Here is a 19,727-nt window from a genome sequence, read left to right on the forward strand (position 1 = left end):
ATAAGCTGGTATAAAGGTGATCCAGACTGCATAGAATATGAGCATGCTGAACGTGATTAATTTGGCTTCATTGAAGTTGTCAGGCAGCTTACGAGCCAGAAAAGCTAAAACAAAACACAATATAGAGAGGAGCCCAATATAACCCAGGACAGCCCAGAACCACACTGCTGATCCTACATCACATTCCAGAATGATCTTTTCTTTGTAGTGCTTCATGTTCTTGTTGGGGAAAGGAGGGGATATTGTTAACCAAAGCACACAAATAAGGACCTGAATGAGAGTGAAAGCAAGAATACTCAGTCTCTGCTGCAGAGGCCCAAACCATGACATTACTACCTGGAAGAGTAGCCATGAAGGCCATTAACACCACTATTGTTTTCCCCAGAACACAAGAGATACAGAGGACAAAGGTGACCCCAGGAAGCTCAGCTCTGAGTTGTTGGCTTTCACAATAGGAGTGTCCCTGTGTCTGTAAAACACAGTAGCCACCATGATGGACATGCAGGCCCCAGTCACCGAACATGCTGTCAGGATGATCCCCAGAACCTCATGGAAGGACAAGAACTCAACAGGCTTGGGTAGACATTCATCCTTCTCAGCATTCGACCAGCAATCAGCTGAACAGGTGATGCAGTCCAGGGAATCTGCACAAAAGAGAGAAGGAATGTGCTACAAGGCCAGGGCAAGAAGAACAGGGCCAAAGGACTGTGAGATGAACTATGGCTGTGAATAGTTTTCAGCTTCCGATATTAGTCATGAACATGGTCTTGCCGAAGCTAATTAAGTTACAGGTGTGTCCCCCAAGAGCCTGCAAAGTACATTTACCTATGCTCAATGCAATTTTACAACAGATAGGTTCAGTCCATTGTCTCTATTGTTCAGTTTGCATTCCAGCCATGCCAATATCCACAATATATGCATAGCTAAATACTCATCTTTCAACCCTCTGGGTCTGAGGGCAAAATGAGGTAAACTGCTGACTGTGCCATGCTCTGACATTTGTCATTTTAATCAACTTGAGACGGGTGCGTGGGGGTTGGACCCAAAATGCACGACTCAGAAACAATAGTAATATAAAGACCCCTCAGGGCTTTATTCGGGACGAATCCCAGGAGCGTAGTCAAAACAAGCAAAGTCCATACACGTAGATCCAGCCAAACAAATAGTAAACAAACAAAAAGCACGGTGCCGAGGGAAGAGGCAAACTCGTAGTCGGTAGACGTGCAGGGAGGTCCGGTAGCAGGAGAGCTGTCAGCGGGGCAGATGAACAGACGGACGGACGGCAGGCAGAGGCGTAGTCGTGGGCGAAGTGGGAGTCGAAACCATGAAACAATCAGCAAAGCAAAAGTACAAAACGGTAGGCGAGGACGTGGTCAAAAACAAACAGTGGTCAACAAAACAGAAATCAATAACAATGGTCGGTAAACAGGCTTGGATCGTAACGTGTAATCAATAATCGTAATGCTCAAGAGTTGCGTGGTAAACAGAGGCAGACAATTTCGCAGTGAACAGTTGCGCGACTGGGCTATAAATGCGGGTGCAGACAGGTGTAGACAATTAGTTAGAGCGTAGCAAGGAAATGGAAAACAGGTGCGATGGATGACAAGTTTAACAAGGAGATTAGTAGATCGTTAGTAATAAACCTATCCTGCCCTAGCATTAGTAAATTAGTAAATGACATGCACAAGAAACGTAAGGTAACATGAACACATGATTAGTTTGTTAGTTTCTACCCAATCCTGATCTAGCGTTAGTAGTTTTAGTAAATAGACAAATGGAAACAATTAAGGAGTGAATGACAGAAAGAGAGAGAGAGAAAAGGCGGAACGCAAGGTTTGCGGAAAGACATGTAAAAGTGTATGCATAAACAACGACCAGTTAACATAACAATAAACATAAATCAAAACATGACACAAAACAAAACAAAGACGATAACCACTCAACATAACAAGGTAATATAATCGTACGAAACATAACTAGACATGACAAGAAAATAAATCGTAACGAGACATAACTAAACATGACAAGAAAATAAATTGTAACGAAACATAACTAAACAACATGACGAACCTAGACTAACATAATACATGATAAGACACTACGTGACTAAGACAACATGAATAAACATAAAACATGGCGAGACAGACCTGAAACGTGACACAACTTTATATACAGTGATTTCAAAGTGTTTAAAGTTTCTTCTTTTTCCTCGAACATAGATACAGTATGCTAATATCAATTGTGCGATATATAAATAACGTATGTTTCTGTATGCCATTGTATCATACTTCACAGTTGCCGTTCTCGAACATGGCATCGCCCCTCCCCTGCCAGAGAATACTTAACACCTCGTTTCAATTTGAATGAGATGGGCCGGAATTCGTGCGGGACGAAACTCACATATGAATGAGTAAATTATTAATCTAATTTAAAACATTTTTAACCTATTAATATTGTCAATAGTTGCATTGTGAAGTCAAGATTCTAAGGTTTCTGTCAATATGTTTGTAGCATCTGTATGGTAAAATCTGAATCATCAAAAAGTGAATCATCCAAATAGAAAGGAAAGTTGGGCTAATCTCTACATTTATTTCAAATACATTTTTGAATGCAAGGATTATATCATAATAATTTCAGGTAATTTATCACAACATGCAGTGGAGGACTGGACAGGAGGAGCTCACCAGGGGGATGCTGAGGGGTCCGAGAAGTCTGGACATGGCGATAGAAGGAGTGGAGCTAGATTCGCCCACAACAGCGTGGACAGTGGCAGACTTTGAGCAGGACTGGTTTTGAAAGAAGAATGGCTCAATGCCATTGGCAAGCTGGAATGCCACCTTCAAAGCCACTCACATGGAGTAGCAGGAGTCATGGATCTGGTAGCCCAGAGTTATACCTGGCAGGAGCTCTGAACTGTTATTGATCTCCTTGATGGCGAAAACCATTGTTCTTGCAAAGCGCTGTTCCCGGAAAGCCAGACTGTTGTGAAGAACAATATGAAGAGTCACAAACATTGACATAAACATCACAGAACATGAACAAGGTGTGAAATGACAATATGAAAATGTTTTAAGCGCACAAATGTCATATTTAGATTTATATATGAGTGGGACTTTACCTGGGTACACCATGAAGACCAACAGGTTATGGTATGAGGTAATATTGGAGTTGTAATAAATAAAATATATAGATGGACAGGGACTTTTTAGAATTACAGAACATGTATATTTCTAAAGTTGCGGTTTTTCTCTTAACCCCTTCGCGCAAGCCCCCTAGTGGCCATGACACCATGAGAGTGCTGAATGCTGATAGAAATGCTGATATTCAGTGTTCCTGCAAACATCACGAGAGGATGCAACAAACTACTTGTTCCAATTTCATTACTAAGTGAAGTACGAAAAGTAAAAGCAAGTGCCGCCATTACCATGTAGTTTGGATTCTTGTTTAATTTTACCAAGCTCCTATCTACCATCAATATCTGGGTCTAAATATACAATAAATATAGAGTCTTACCATTGGTTTTACACAGAGATGTCCCTTTCAAGATTCATTCACTGTCTTGAACAATCAGTTTTTGAAACAAACACGCAAATAGTAAGTGGGGGTAGGCATTTACATCAGACACACGGCACCCCAGTTGCTATTTACGCCATGGTAAAATCATTTCAGTTCATTCTGCTTGATTGTGAACTGTTTTACCTAGTAATGGACAGTACACACTATGGATTTACTCAGTCATCTACGTATAACGTTATGAACTAATATACAGGCGTGCAAGTTTTAATTTTTGTTTTCCGCCTACGCATGCAGGTTTGTCTTAACTAATCAGCCCAAGTGCTTAAAGGTGTGCTGCTCCCCACAGTATGATGCCGAGACCGGGAGCACATGCCGAGAGAGTGCGGTTTGTGTTTCGTTTTTTATTTTGTCTGCGCCCTGGAAGACAGTGCTGAAAAGGGCAGCAATCCTGATTTAGTTTATTTTGTTGTTTTTGCCAGGAAGGGGAAGGGTGAAGGCTTTTAAATTATTTGTTTTTGTGTTAGTGTGGGTGTGCTCTCTCCTTGTGGCACACTAAAGTGCAATCCTGGTACTGCCGCATCTCCCTCCCAGGGTTGTCACACGGTGTATCAATTATATTTCACAACATATTTTGTCCATATTAATATTTTGCATCTCCAGATTCTGAACATATGGCTGTCCTCCCTTCACTGACCTCCCTGTGCAGCGTGGCGCTTTGGATCGGCTGGTGTAGTTGTGCTCAGATGTGATCACATAGCTGTGGATGGTAAAAACTCCCCCGATCACAAAGTCCCCAGGCTGGTATAAAGAAGCAGGCCATGGGGTGCCCAGCAGTGTGCATCCAGACCCTGAATTTCCCTTTACCAGAGTGAGAGCTTCAGCCAGAACTAGAACCAGCATGATCCATATCATCTCCATGCTTTCAGGACAGGATATGGCACTCTCTCATGTTTAAATACCCTGCTGCAGCACCGCCCCCTGGGCTTATATAGAGGAAGAGGCATTACCTTCTTGGTCAAATGCATATACGAGTAGCTATATATTATTTACAAAATGACCTGTCATGGTTCCATGGTTCCATTCTTTTGTCTTAAATCTTCTTCTCACCACACATGCACAGGAAACCACACACGACAGTAAAAGTGAACTGTGGAGTGTAAAAGCACGGACATTAAGATGCAGTAATAATCTCTGTCAGTCGACTCCTGCTTCAGAATGGCCATTTTACATAATTAGGCCCCAGATATTTTGTCAAATGTTACAAAATTCATATTTACAGTCCACAAGATTAACTTAAATTATTACATTAGAAAACAATAATGAAAAAGCAATGGCAAATTAACTTATTTCGAGCTGTAATTTTTTTTTTCATCTGCAAGCTTTTAAGCATTTAGTTTCTGCCAGATGATTGACTGATTAAATATTTGAATTAACTAGCTGTTGTACAGGTGTACATAATAAAGTGATCACTGAGTGTAAAAAACACCAAGAAAAAGTCAGATCTTGAAGCTCGCTAATTCTCTGATCTGGGAGTTGTGGGTCCTCGAGGGTGCCTTGCCACCTTCATGCATATGTTTTGGGATTGCTCGATGCAAATCAGTTTTGGAACCAAGTGGCCGCAACTTTATACAATATTGTTAACAGAGATATGTCATGCTGTCCCAGAGTACTCATTTTGAATAACAATTCAAAACTTGATTAATATCTACCTCAAAAATGCTTATGGTTGACTGGCCTCACTGCAGCTAAAAAGAAGCTTGCGCAAAAGACGGAAGCCACTGTACTCTTTGTCCTGGTCTCATTGGGAACACAGGCAAAAAAGAGAAAATTATATGTTTAAAATTTTCCATATTAAACTGACTTTGAATAAAAACATTTGGTCAAAAAAGAAAGAAATAAAGCAGAATGTGCCACATAATCCAAATGATGGTGACTGAATTGGAAGCAAATGATGCTCACAGAAGTGGAGAAGAGGGAAATGGGGAAGAAGGAAACACAATCGTTCAAGACAAACTAAGAAGAAGGATCACAGCAGAAAACATCCAACAATATGGTAAGAAGCCTGATGCGGGTTTGTAATTGCTCTATCTGCACTTTATGACTAGTCGCCTTCCATTTGCTGTACTGTGACTCCAAAAAGAATATGGATTTAATAGCGTATTGTTTTTCTCTACAGGTTCGGAAAGAGGATCTCCATGAGGAGCTTTGAGCAAAGACCAAAAAAAAAGACCACAGTGAGCATCGTCACTGCCCTCAGTTACTGACTTGGCCCTGGGGTTGGGAGCCATGCTTGGGCGACACATGGACCTAGACAGAGCAGAAGTGTTCCCAAAGCTGACGTAGAGGCTGCAAAGTAAGTTGCTGATATAATTTTGAGTATATTTAGAGTATATGTAAATTGTATTGAAATTAATAAATGTACAGTCAGGTCCAGAATTATTTGCACCCTTGATAAACAAGAAAAGGTTGCATATAATAAACAACACATCATAATATATACGTTATTACATTATTGGCATTTGGCAGACGCTCTTATCCAGAGCGACGTACAACAAAGTGCATACCCATAACCAGGGATAAGTTCGCTGAAAGACCCTAGAGGGAAGTACAATTTCAACTGCTACCTGTACAACAAAGATATTTGAGAACAAATAAACAAACAAACAGAGCAAAAGTGACCAAAGTGACGGGGACGGGGAGAGGTGCTGCTTGAAGAGGTGTGTCTTCAGCTTGCGCTTGAAGGTGGGGAGAGATTCTACAGTTCTGACCTCAATGGGGAGTTTGTCAAGCGGCCTGTGGAGGCTGAACGAAGAGGTCTGGCAGGGGTGTAGGTCTGATGATTTTTTGTAGATAAGCTGGGGAAGACCCTTTAACTGCTTGGAAGGCTAGCACCAATGTTTTGAATTTGATGCGAGCCATGACAGGCAGCAGGTGGAGGGAAGTAAGCAGGGGGGTGACGTGTGAGTATTTGGGAAGATTGAAGACCAGACGAGCTGCTGCATTCTGGATGAGTTGGAGGGGTCTGATGGCGGACGCTGGGAGGCCAGTCAAGAGGGAATTGCAGTAGTCCAGGCGGGACAGAACCATCGCTTGGACCAGGAGCTGGGTCGAGTAGGGGGTGAGAAAGGGGCGGATTCTCCGTATGTTGTACAGGAAGAACCTGCAAGACTGGGTCACCGCTGCAATGTTCTCGGAAAGGGACAGTCTGCTGTCCATCACCACGCCGAGGTTCCTTGCACTGGGTGACGGCGTGAGTGTGGTATCCCCGAGGGAAATGGAGAGATCCAGATGGGGAGAGGTTTTAGCAGGGATGAATATCATTTCAGTCTTGCCTGGGTTGAGCTTTAGATGGTGGTTGTCCATCCAGCTCTGGATGTCCCTCAGGCAAGCAGAGATACGGGCTGAAACCTGCGTATCAGACGGCGGGAACGAGATGAAGTCTCGAGATGAAGGGTCTTACCAAAATCAATCTCTATCCAGTTTTAAATGTCCATTCTCCAGCGCCTCTCATGTGCTTTATCAGGAACAGCCTGTTTTAGCTGCTGTGTCTTGCCATATTTACATCAACAAACCACTGTTCTGATTGCCTGGTTAGCTCAAACTAACTGAATTCTGTCTGTGCCAAGTGCTTGGATATGTTCTGGCTACAAGGTGCGCAAACGAGCACATTGTTGTGCACTGAAAGATCTGGGGGCACTGAAGGAAAAATGGTTGCGTACACCAATGGATTGCAAATCTCAAATTACGTCATAGCCAATTTCATTATTAATAGTATGCATGACATTTCCTCTCTGTTGAGAGATCAATCAGTCTCATGAACCTCAAATAACCTCCAGAAGAAAATTGCCAAGAAATTAAAAATAAGCCCTGTACACTGCACACTTAGATGGAGACTAGCAATGCAGCAGAAATACTGGTTTATTTGGTTCCATTAACCATCTGAATTTGTGGGAGTTGCTTTATGAAGATTAATTCACACAGGCTTTACCTCCCAAAAAAAAAAAAAGACAAAAACAAGTCTGCCCTCCCAAAATAATGGTCTGTAAATACAGAGGTTTTACCTCCCTGCCCTGAAAAACAAACATGTTCAGCAGTAATTATGTTTTGTTCAGATAGCAGCTGAAGTGAACTTCTGCCATACCTACAGCTCCCCACTGCAGCTCCCAGGAGTAAGAATGACTCTGCCTACCCATCAGGCTTTGCTCCCAAGGAAATCTGTCGAGTTCCAGTCGTGTTACTCTCGTTCTTTTTCAATGAGGACTGAGCAATTGCACACTGTACACAAATGCCAGAAATCACCCTGATTCAAGAATCTTTTATTGGTGGTTTGAAATCCCTGAGGGTCTGTGGCCAGCTAGGTTAATATTAGTAAAGTAAAAATAAGGTCCTCAGAGATATTTAGCATTTAAATTTTTCAAGACATTGTACAGCTGAAGAAATATTTTGAAAATTACAATTTTGAATACAATCATCATGACAATATTACTGACTTTTCTTTTGAGTTTCAGAGAGATTTTCATGCCATTTTCCCCATCATGTGCTTTTTGGTATTTTTCTCAGGCCAAAACAATATTATGAAACATTTAGGGGCAAAAATGCAAATGATCAGACCAAAGCTGGAAGCTAAAATTGCAAAGATCTCCACAGCTACAGTGAACTTTCCAGGTGAACTCACATAAGCTGGTATAAAGGTGATCCAGACTGCACAGAATATGAGCATGCTGAATGTGATTAATTTGGCTTCGTTGAAGTTGTCAGGCAACTTACGAGCCAGAAAAGCTAAAACGAAACACAATATTGAGAGGAATCCAATATAACCCAGTACAGCCCAGAACCACACTGCTGATCCTACATCACATTCCAGAATGATCTTTTCTTTGTAGTGCTTCATGTTCTTGTTGGGGAATGGAGGGGATATTGTTAACCAAAAATTGTTAACAAATAAGGACCTGAATGAGAGTTAAAGCAAGAATACTCAGTTTCTGATGGAGTGGCCCAAACCACTTCATGACTTTACTGCCTGGAAGTGTAGCCCTGAAGGCCATTAACACCACTATTGTTTTCCCCAGAACACAAGAGATGCAGAGGACAAAGGTGATCCCAAACGCAGTGTGGCACAGCATACAGGACCACTCAGAGGGCCGGCCGATGAAGGTAAGAGAGCAAAGGAAACACAGTTTCAATGAAAAGACCAGCAGGAAGCTCAGCTCTGAGTTGTTGGCTTTGACAATAGGAGTGTCCCTGTGTCTATAAAACACAGCAGCCACCATGATGGACATGCAGGCCCCAGTCACCGAACATGCTGTCAGGATGATCCGAAGAACCTCATGGAAGGACAAGAACTCAACAGGCTTGGGAACACATTCATCCTTCTCAGCATTCGACCAGTAATCAGCTGAACAGGTGATGCAGTCTAGGGAATCTGCACAAAAGAGAGAAAGGCTAATTGTTCAGGAATGCACTAAGAGGTCAGGGCATGGATGGAAAACATAGTTTTCTGCTTCCAATCTCAGCACCGATATTAGTTATGAACATGGTCTAGCCTAAATTTAAATTAAGTTACAGGTGTGTCCCCCAAGAGAAAGCCAGCAAAGTACATTCATCTAAATAAACTGTACATATTCAGAATTTACCGATGGTAAATGCAATTTTACAACAGGTCCAGTCCATTGTCTCTATTGGTCAATTTGCATTTAGCTGTGCCAATATCCTCGATATACGCATGGCTAAATGGAATGTTCACATCTTTTAATATTCCTCCATGTGTGTAGATCATGGTTATTTACATTGTAACCGGAATGAATGTAACTTTACGTTATCATCATCATCGCGGGTAGTAGCCTACCGAAGTAAAACAAGATTAATGATTGTAAAGAGTCCATTGACCTTCTTGGGGATTTGGAAAGGAGTAGGAATGTAAAAAAAATCTAACTATATTTATAAATATAATGGATTGAAATACTCGCGCAACCACCAAACCCCGGCCAATTATATTTCAATATTTCAATCACTGTATGTTATCTGGCAGTGTCCAGATAAACGTCTACAACAAAGACAAATGACTTGTGTGTCAGTGTCGTCAGGTGTATTGTAAAGTAGCAAGGTAGCTAGCTAACGTTGCTTAGGTACTGAAGTGGGGATACAATATTTCTTGCTAACGTTAGCAATACCGTTTCTTAGCAACCAATAAATTACTGTTTAGCAGAAGAATATATTTCACAAAAAAGTAGGACATAGTTCTATTAAAAATACATTAATATAAAGTTTGTATTGTCTTTCTTTTACCACCCCACTAGCTGTGCCAATATCCATCATATGCCACAGGTTCTCATTCCATAACGCTTAAATATTGGATGTGCTACATTACAAAGTTATAATTATTCTTCCCTTTCTGTACCTGTAGCATTGCTGATTTCTCCCTCAGCACAGGGCACACAGTCATAGCAGCAGACAGGCCTTCCTCTCTGCACAGCCTTCCGAGTGCCTGGGGGACAGCTCTCACTGCACACTGACACAGGCACCTTCAAACAAATATCACAGCAGTAGACAACTCTCACAAACCATAACTGTCTAATGAAATTATATTTCAATGTGAAATTACCTGTGGTTGGCCACTTGCCCAGGTAATGTTTTTCTTCATGGTGAACACCTGTCCACCGGGGGCGGATGCATCATAGTGTCCCACAGTCACAAACTCCATGTGCCCATCCTTCACCTGCCAGTTCACCAACTCATAATTGGCCACTGGATCCCCATTGGCATCGAAGGAGACTTTGTACCCATTCCTGGAGAAGTTTACTTTTCTCAGGTGCTCCATAACCTGATAAGATGTAAGAGGGCTGATAGTTCACTTGCTAGTAGCCAGCTCAACTTCCATGTTAACTATCCATTTAAAACCCAGACTCAGTGGTCATTATTCTGGGTGCCTTTAACAAAGGAAATGTATTTCACAAATTCCCCAAATGCACAGTTCATTGAACGCCCGACCAGAGAGGAGAACACCTTGGATCACTGCTAAACCACAGTCAGCGGCATCTCCCACACAATCTCCCACACTCCACTGGGACAATCTGACCAACCAGTTATACATCTGATCCCCGCATACAGGCAGAAATTAAAACTCTCTAAACCTTTAGTGAGGAGATCATTGAAGTGGTGCAGTGAAGCTATGAGACATTTTTATGATTGACACTAATAATCTTGATAAATACAATGCTGTCTTACATCAGCTTCTGTGAGGACTGTTGCATCCCAATGTGCATCAGGGTGAGTTACAATAATGACAAACTGTGGTTTTCTGATAAACGTGTTTAAAAAAGGAAAAGTATAGAAAGTACTCACTTGGCAAGGTTGTTAAGGACGCTAAAAGGCACTACTCAGACATCTCATCAGACATCTCATCAATCTGGAATGGCCGACAGGAGATCAGAAACTACAAACCCAAACCCCCCCAACTCTATGAATGACCTTTGACTGGCAAACAAACTGATTGAATACTATGGCAGATTTGGTAGTGGGTGGCTTATACCAATTGTTGGTTTTCTTTCTAAATTGATTTCCTGCAGGAATTATATGTGTCATCAGACTCCATGTGCACCCACTCCTCCAAAACGTCAAAATGTTTTTTTTTTCTTTCTTTTGGCCAGTTAAGTTTGTGGCAACGGAATCTCAGAAACCACAAAGCCCCGGAACTAGTCCTTGTCCATCCAACATCTATTTGTTTAATGACCTTGACCTACTGTTCGTCCTGTAGGGTGGCCATCTTGGAAAACATCACAACAAGCAAAATATCAACTTGAAGTTTGAATTGAGGGACATATTTCTTAAAGGCCAACTATATAGGTCAGAGGTCAAGGTCATATGGCCAATTGAAAAAGAGGTGCAACAAATTTCTTTGACTTTTTTGGCCTATATTTGTCTATACTGTATGTTATTGTTCATCAGAGATACAGTACTGTGCAAAAGTATTAGGCAGGTGTGAAAAAATGCTGTAAAATAAGAATGCTTTCAAAAATAGAAATGTTAATCGTTTATTTTTTATCAATTAACAAAATGCAGAAGAAGTGAATGAACAGAAGAAAAATCTAAATCAAATCAATATCTGGTGTGACCACCCTTTGCCTTCAAAACAGCATCAATTCTTCTAGGTATACTTGCACACAGTTTTTTGAAGGAACTCAGCAGGTAGGGTGTACCAAATATCTTGGAGAACTAGCCACAGTTCTTCTGCGGATTTAGGCAGCCTCAAATGCATCTGTCGCTTCATGTAATCCCAGACAGACTCGATGATGTTGAGATCAGGGCTCTGTGGGGGCTATAGCATCACTTCCAGGACTCCTTGTTATTTTTTACGCTGAAGATAGTTCTTAATATCATTGGCTGTATGTTTGGGGTCATTGTGCTGCTGAAGAATACATTTCGGGGCAATCAGATGCCTCCCTGATGGTATTGCATGATGGATAAGTATCTGCCTGTACTTCTCAGCATTGGGGAGACCATTAATTCTGACCAAATCCCCAACTCTATTTGCAGAAATACAGCCCCAAACTTGCAAGGAACCTCCACCATGCTCCACTGTTGCAAGACATTCATTCTTGTACCACACTCCAGCCCTTTGTCGAACAAACTACCTTCTGCTTCAGCCAAATTTTTTACATTTTCACTCATCAGTCCAGAGAACCTGCTGCTAATTTTGTGCACCCCAGTTCCTGTGTTTTTGTGCATACTTGACTTGCTTGGCCGGAGGTATGGCTTTTTGGCCGCAATTCTTCCATGAAGACCACTTCTGACCAGATTTCTCGGCACAGTAGATGGGTGTACCTGGGTCCCACTGGTTTCTGCCAATTCTGAGCTGATGGACATCTTCCAATTGCAAAGGGAAGTAAGCATGATGTGTCTGCTGCACTAAGTTTCCTTCTACGGTCCTCAACGTTGCCTGTTTCTTTGTGCTTCTTCAACAGAGCTCGGAAAGCACATCTGGAAACACCTGTCTGCCTTTTCTGTCTGATATTTTTGCTTGGGAGAGACCTTGCTGATTGCTGTGCTCAGTCTTGTCATGGTGTATGACTTCTGACATTAAACTGTCTTCAGCAACCTTGGAAGCAGGGTTCGGCTGTTCCTCGCCCAGTTTTAACCCTCCTACATAGCTGTTTCAGTTTCTGTTTCAGTTACTGATTGTGTTTCAACCTACATATTAAATTGATGATCATTAGCTCTTATTTGGTATAATTAGTTAATCACACACCTGACTATATGCCTACCCAAAATCTATGACTTTGTGCAAGTGTACCAAGAAGAATTGATGCTGGTTTGGAGGAAAAGGGTGGTCACAGCAAATATTGATTTGATTTAGATTTTTCTTCTGTTCACTCACTTTGCATTTTGTTAATTGATAAAAATAAACTATTAACATTTCTATTTTTGAAAGCATTCTGACTTTACAGCATTTTTTCACACCTGCCTAAAACTTTTGCACAGTACTGCATATATTTACTGAAGATTTGCAATGTCATTTTGTGACCATAACCTACTTTTTGTCCGATAGGGCGGCCATCTTAGAAAACAATTTTTCACTGATAACTCCAGAACTATATATCCAATTAGGACAAACAAAGTATCAACTTGAAGCTTGACACTGGGCACATATTTGTCAAAGGTCAAGGTCATATGGATACATTCAAAAAGAGGTGCAACAAAAAGGTCATGCCACTGTTAGATAATGCCCGAACCACACTTGCATGCAAAACAAAAAAATTGCCAGCCTCATCGTTTCGCCATTCTGGGACCAATATACATGACAAATCTTTTGGAAAGGCAGACCGTCCACTAATCCTGAAAATCTCATAAAAATCTGTTTGGTAGTTTTTATTAAAAAGATGAGTGAAAATATTAGCATTTTCAAGTTTTTTGTTTGCACTCTTCTACAAGCGTTTTTTCAGTTTCTCACCCAATTAGAACATGTCCTACTTTTAAATGGACTCGTGCCTTTTCCTAAAATTGTGTATTCATGTGCTACGGTTGTTATTAAAATTGATATTTCGAGAACGAGGCCCCGTTGAAAATGTGGTGAAAAGTTAGCTTGTCTGTTAGTCAGTGACTCAATAATGTAAGGCCTTGCGCAACAGCAAGCCACGTGCCTCACGGAACATACGCATTATACATTGCCAGAGCCATATGGAGTCAAAATGGCAGAGCGGAAGTGATGTCACTCAGCAAAGACCTTAGCGGCTGTGCTGCCCCTTGACATCCAGGAGTGTGAATAGCAGGCAGTGTTTTTTGTGTCCTTTAGTTGTTCAAAGGCATACTTTGCTATCTTGATAGGCTACAAGCAAACGAAACCTGGTCCATATCATTGTTTTCTCATTGCTTGTATGACATTACATCCCTGTCCATCTTCACAAACCAAAATCAACCCTTGATATACACCTTGAGCTAGGTTTTGAAACAGCTGGTTGACCAGTTGGACCAGCTCCATAGAATTTTAAGGAGAAAATATGACCGATTCCTGATCATTAATGCAGGGCGTTATATATAGCATATATATATTTCCGGAGCAGAAAGTGGAGGAGCAAGGACGTCCTGGGTTCAAGTCCCGGTCGGCCGGGGCCTCTCTGTGTGGAGTTTGCTTGTTCTCCCCGTGTTCGTGTGGGTTTCCTCCGGGTACTCCGGTTTCCTCCCACAGTCCAAAGACATGCAGGTTAGGCTGATTGGAGAGTCCATGGGTATGAGCGTGTGAGTGAAAGGGTGTATTCCTGCCTTTTGTCCAATGTATGCTGTGATAGGCTCCAGCCCCACTGGAACCCTGTTCAGGATAAGCGGGTTAAGATAATGGATGGATGGATGGATGGAGAGTGGAGGAGGGTGGTTGCGGAGTTAAGGAGTATGCACTTTCCGGCTAATGAGATGCACAGGCTATTGTTGTCATGACAGGCTATTTCTGACTGCTTTCAAGTAGTTGGCAGTTAGCTCAACTCACATCTTATTTACTAGTAGCTAGCGATACAACTGTACAAAGCCATAATTAAGCTAGTCAACTTAAAAAAAAGGGTTTTAGCTTGCTCGTCTATATTGGCTTGGTGGTAATGTAATGTTAACATTACTAGCTAATTATGTTAGCTAGCTACCTATGTAACGTTACATAGGGCAATTAAGCTATAGAGTTGGAGAAAGAACTGCGTTAGTGGGCTTGAAGAATGAAGGAGAGGTAGAGACCAATGGGATGGAATGTTGGGCTCTGATTGATTGTGGCTCACAAGTGATGAGTGTCAAGTATAGATAGAGACAGAATCACCCTGTTCTCAGAGGGTAAGAAATACAATCCTCAAAATTTACCATATTATGGAGTTACATTACATTACATTATTGGCATTTGGCAGACGCTCTTATCCAGAGTGACCTACAGTTCATTAGACTAAGCAGGAGACAATCCTCCCCTGGAGCTATGCAGGGTTAAGGGCCTTGCTCAATGGCCCAACGGTTGTGCGGATCTTATTGTGGCTACACCGGGATTAGAACCACCAACCACTGACCTGAAGAAAAGATCTGTGCCAGCATTTGTCGTCCCAGACACTGATCCACTGCTTGTGGGGAACAATGGTATCCACCCCACCAGAAGAGACCTCCAAGCAAACTATGGCTCGCGGTTCCTGGAGGGAAAGCTACCCTGAATGGCACACAGCATTGTTGGAGGAAGGGGGAGCTAGCTAAATGGGTCAACCAGACAAAAGTTGGTCCTGCACTACACATTCCCAGCAGAAGGGAAATTAATTTGATGTGTATGATCAGATTCATCCCATTCACCCCTCCCTGCAGCTCCCTGAAGGTTGTTGTGCTCCATTAGTTGGCAAAGTACTGGCTGATGAAGGCTGTGCTACCTGTCTGTGCATTATAACTTTTATAATGCCTAATAATGCCTAATGGGGATTCAGTGTCAGGTGGAAAAACTTAAATGTCTGGAGCCAGAGCACAGAAATGTAATTTTTGGATGGGTTTCTTTTGGTCAAAATGAAAGAAAGGAGGTAAAAATGTTGTTTATCATGATAGAAAATATGAAAAAGACGAATGATGTTGTACAATATTATATAAAAAGATAATATTGGGAGATTTCATGTTTCATTGTGCCTGAGGTGTTACTAATTTGTAATACAGAACAAAAGTTTTTGTGATTATAATAATAATAACAATAATAATAACACTTTAATAATACCCTAATCCATTGCAGTTGAAAGATTGTGTAATGGAGACTTTACTGTACCTGCTGTGGCTGAACTCTGATACTCGTGTTACAGTGGAGTTCATCCGTGCAGATGATGCTGTGCATGGCATGGGCTATTGCATACACTGCCTTGTATACCATGTTGGAGACGCGCAGCTGGGATGTGTCTGTGTAGGGATTCTGCAGGTCTCCCAGATTCTGTTTTCCATCGCATGGTTTCAGGCCTGGTGGAGTCTCAATACCCCCCAGGCTGCAGCCAAAAGCACTCTCCCAGAACTCAGTAAGGATGGGTGAGTGGGAAACCTGTGCCGGCTCCAGGTCCAGAAGGAAGCCTTGCAGCCCCGGAATGACCGAGCGGGGAATTCCAAAGCCAATGGCACCAGCAAACAGACGGAACTGCAACATCTTGCGGTTAGTGACCCAGGCCTCACTCCCAATCCACTGTAGTGGGGGCAGTGCCTTGCCTTCCAGCTCCGACAGCAAGCCCAGCAAGTCACCCGAGGAAATGAACGCCACAATGACACGGGCCGTGGACCTGCGAATGACCTCTACCACACGTTGCACCTTTGCACGGGGGTTGGTCCTGTAAATGGCCTCTGAGTACTCCACACAGATGCCCTCTGCCTGCGCTGCCTGCAGGAAGGCGGCCATCCCATTGTTCCCGTAGTCTGAGTCACTCCGCACTGCTCCAATCCATGTCCAGCCAAAATGCTTGACTAGCCTAGCCAGGGCAGCTGCCTGGAAGTAGTCACTGGGGATGGTCCTGGAGAAGGTGGGGTACTGCATCTTGTCACTAAGACATGCACAGGTGGCAAAATGGCTCACCTATTGCTCCATGAAAGGAAAGATCGAACATTTTACAGTGAATGTCATTTTATTATTTAAAAAAAGTGTATTAGTGAATATTTCTACCCACCTATTTATCTGTCTATTAAGCATTACACACAAATTCCTGTAGCCACATTCAGAAAATTCAAAGTCTATTATTGAAATGAGGAAATGATGATGAAGATGTCGGTTCACAGAAACACTGTTCTATGAAAGCAGCAGGCTTTCAAAAATATTTTTTGTGTGGGTTGGATACATAAAGGCACAATATGAACACAATATCCTATATGGTAAATGGCTGGCATTTATATAGCACCTTTATCCAAAGCGCTGTACAACTGATCCTCTTCATTCGCCCATTAACACATGCATGGCGATTGACTGCCATGCTTGGCTCAACCAGCTCATCAGGAACATTTAGGGGTTAGGTGTTTTGCTCAGGGACACTTCGACACACTCGGGGCAGGATCGAACTGGCAGCCCTCCGACTGCCAGACGACTGCTCTTACCTCCTGAGCTAATGTTGCCCCTATATATTTAATGGCTAATCTCTATATTAATTTCAAATACATTTTTGAATGCTATGATTATTATATAATAATTTCAGGTAATTTATTGGAATATGCAATCAAGGTCTGGTCAGGAGGAGCTCACCTGGGGGATGCCTAAGGGTCCGAGAAGTCTGGACATGGCAATAGAAAGAGTGGAGCTAGATTCTCCCACAACAGCGTGGACAGTGGCAGACTTTGAGCAGGACTGGTTTGGAAAGAAGACTGGCTCAATGCCATTGGCAAGCTGGAATGTCACCTTCACCGCCACTGGAACAGAGTAGCAGGAGTCATGGATCTGGTATCCCAGAGCTACACCTGGCAGGAGCTCTGAACTGTTGTTGATCTCCTTGATGGCAAAAACCATGGTTCGAGCAAAGCGCAGTTGCTTGAAAGCCAAACTGTTGTGAACAGCAATATGAAAAGTCACAAACCTTGACATAAACATAACAACATGCAACGTGAATGTGAAATGACATAAAATATCAATACAGTGCATATTACAGTATTTGGACAGTGGTATAATTTCTGTTCTTTTGATTCTGTATTTATGCAGAGGATGATGAAATGAATGGCTCAGGATTTGAAATTAAGCAATGAATAATGAGGTTAGAATGCAGACCGTTCTATTGAATTTGAAGGCATGTACATCCATTTCCTTAGTGTGGCAATTGTCAACAAGGGATGTCCTTCTTGCATGGATTACCTGATATGAATGTAAATACCTTCAAATTAAAGGGGACCATCTGCATTTAAACCTCATTATTCTTTTTGTTTCATTTCAAATCCAATGTGCTAGAGTACAAACATTCCATTGTACAGTCTGGCACTTCGGGTCGGCTGGTGTAGTTGTGCTCAATGGTGATCACATTTCTGTGGATGGGAAAAACGCCTCAGATCACCAAATCCCCAGCCTGGGATATAGAAGCAGGCCTGGGGGTCCCCTGCAGTGTGCACCCCAACCTTGAAGTTCCTTTTGCCTGGGTGAGAGCTCCAGCCACCAGTGCCAGAACCAGCGTCATCCACATCATCTTCATGCTTTGAGGTCAGGATATGGCACTCTCTCATGTTTAAATACCCTGCTGGAGTACAGCCCCTTGAGCTCATGGACAGGTGAAGCACATGCAGAGGAGTGGCTACGTACTGTCAAGATTATATGCATGCGCACACAAATGCATATAACCTACTCACGGACACACCCACCCACTCACACACACACACACACACACACCATTAGACAGATATTTTAGAGATTATACTTATTATACTTTGGATTTTATTTGGCTCATGAGTAACTTTGGTTATTGGGACGTTATTGGGCTACATTGTTTGTGCTACTTCAGAACATTTGTATTCATCAAGTCAGAACCATGGACCAATGTGGATGGCCAGAGAATCAAATCAACAAGTCAACAAATCAACTAATGATAGTTGGGATGTTTACATAACTAAAGCTTAGGCCTATGCTACTCATGTCAGTATTAGGAAAAGCACAACACAATAAATTCACTGAATGTATTGTTCACTGTGTTCTTATGCTAATTCTGACCTGATTTTTACAATAAAATATGAATTAATTTATGAAAAGAATTTATTTATGCTTAACTATTTTTTTATTTTTGAACTTGTCATTATTATTTAAAAAATTAACAGTATATTCATATTTATTGGAGGCACTTATTCTTATTATGGATGCAACTCCTCCTCCAGTTGATAAAACTAAACAGACCAATTTGATCGTTTCCTCTTTGTTAAGCAATTCATACTTTCTAAATCATAAGCCCCCTGGTTTAACATTGGTGGAACGCTTGGTTTACAGCAGAAAACCAGTCCAGGAAATTGAACAAACAAATCAAATTTACAGTAACTGCTGGGAGAATTAGCAGCTTCCTTGGCTAATTTGAATGCAATGCGAGTGAAGTACATTTACTGACTTATGACTAATGTTAATCAATGATTACAAGATTGTGCAATGTAAGAATGAACTTAGCTCACATTAACGTTACTGCATTGAGCAAAACAGGAATCAAGACGTCTAGGGGGAGGAAATATTGGCATTTTGACATATAGACGGACTAGGTTAACCCCAATACAGCTCAGGCTTTACCTGGATATAGCATGGCTACGTCCTAGTTGCTAGATAACTTTCACTTTTCAGGCAAATGTAGCCATATTTTCTCATAAAAAAGTGCAGTAGGCTAACGTTATATCTAGCTTGCTATCCTACCTGCAAGGTTTCGCCGCCGTTGGGTTCAGTAATTGCGATGGGCTATTGGGTTGAGCATTTTTTTTTTTTTTTAAGCCATCCAGTTATGGTAGTTTTGCTACCATTTCCTCCTGGTCCTTTTTTATCTTATCACTTTGGCAATGAATGGCGACACTTAGATGGAGATTAGCAGGTAGATAAGTACAGTATGTCTGCTGCATTTATTTGGTGCCCAGGGAACGATCTGAATTTGGGAGAGTTCCTTTAATAAGACTTATTCACACAAGGCTTTACCTCCCAAAAAAAAAAGACAAAAACAAGTATCCTCCCTCTCCCTGCCATGAAAGCAGTGATTATGTATTGTTCAGGTGGCAAGTGGAAGTGAACTTCTGGCATACCTCCAGCTCCCCTCTGC

The 19,727-nt window shown here is 41.9% G+C and overlaps 1 pseudogene; it reads right to left on the reverse strand.

Moving 5' to 3' along the window:
• Positions 1–8,020: 8,020 nt before the first annotated feature.
• LOC133108125 (extracellular calcium-sensing receptor-like) lies at positions 8,021–18,050 on the reverse strand (annotated as a pseudogene).
• Positions 18,051–19,727: the final 1,677 nt, after the last annotated feature.

The sequence above is a fragment of the Conger conger genome, chromosome 13 (genome assembly GCF_963514075.1).
Source record: "Conger conger chromosome 13, fConCon1.1, whole genome shotgun sequence".
Lineage (NCBI taxonomy): Eukaryota > Metazoa > Chordata > Actinopteri > Anguilliformes > Congridae > Conger > Conger conger.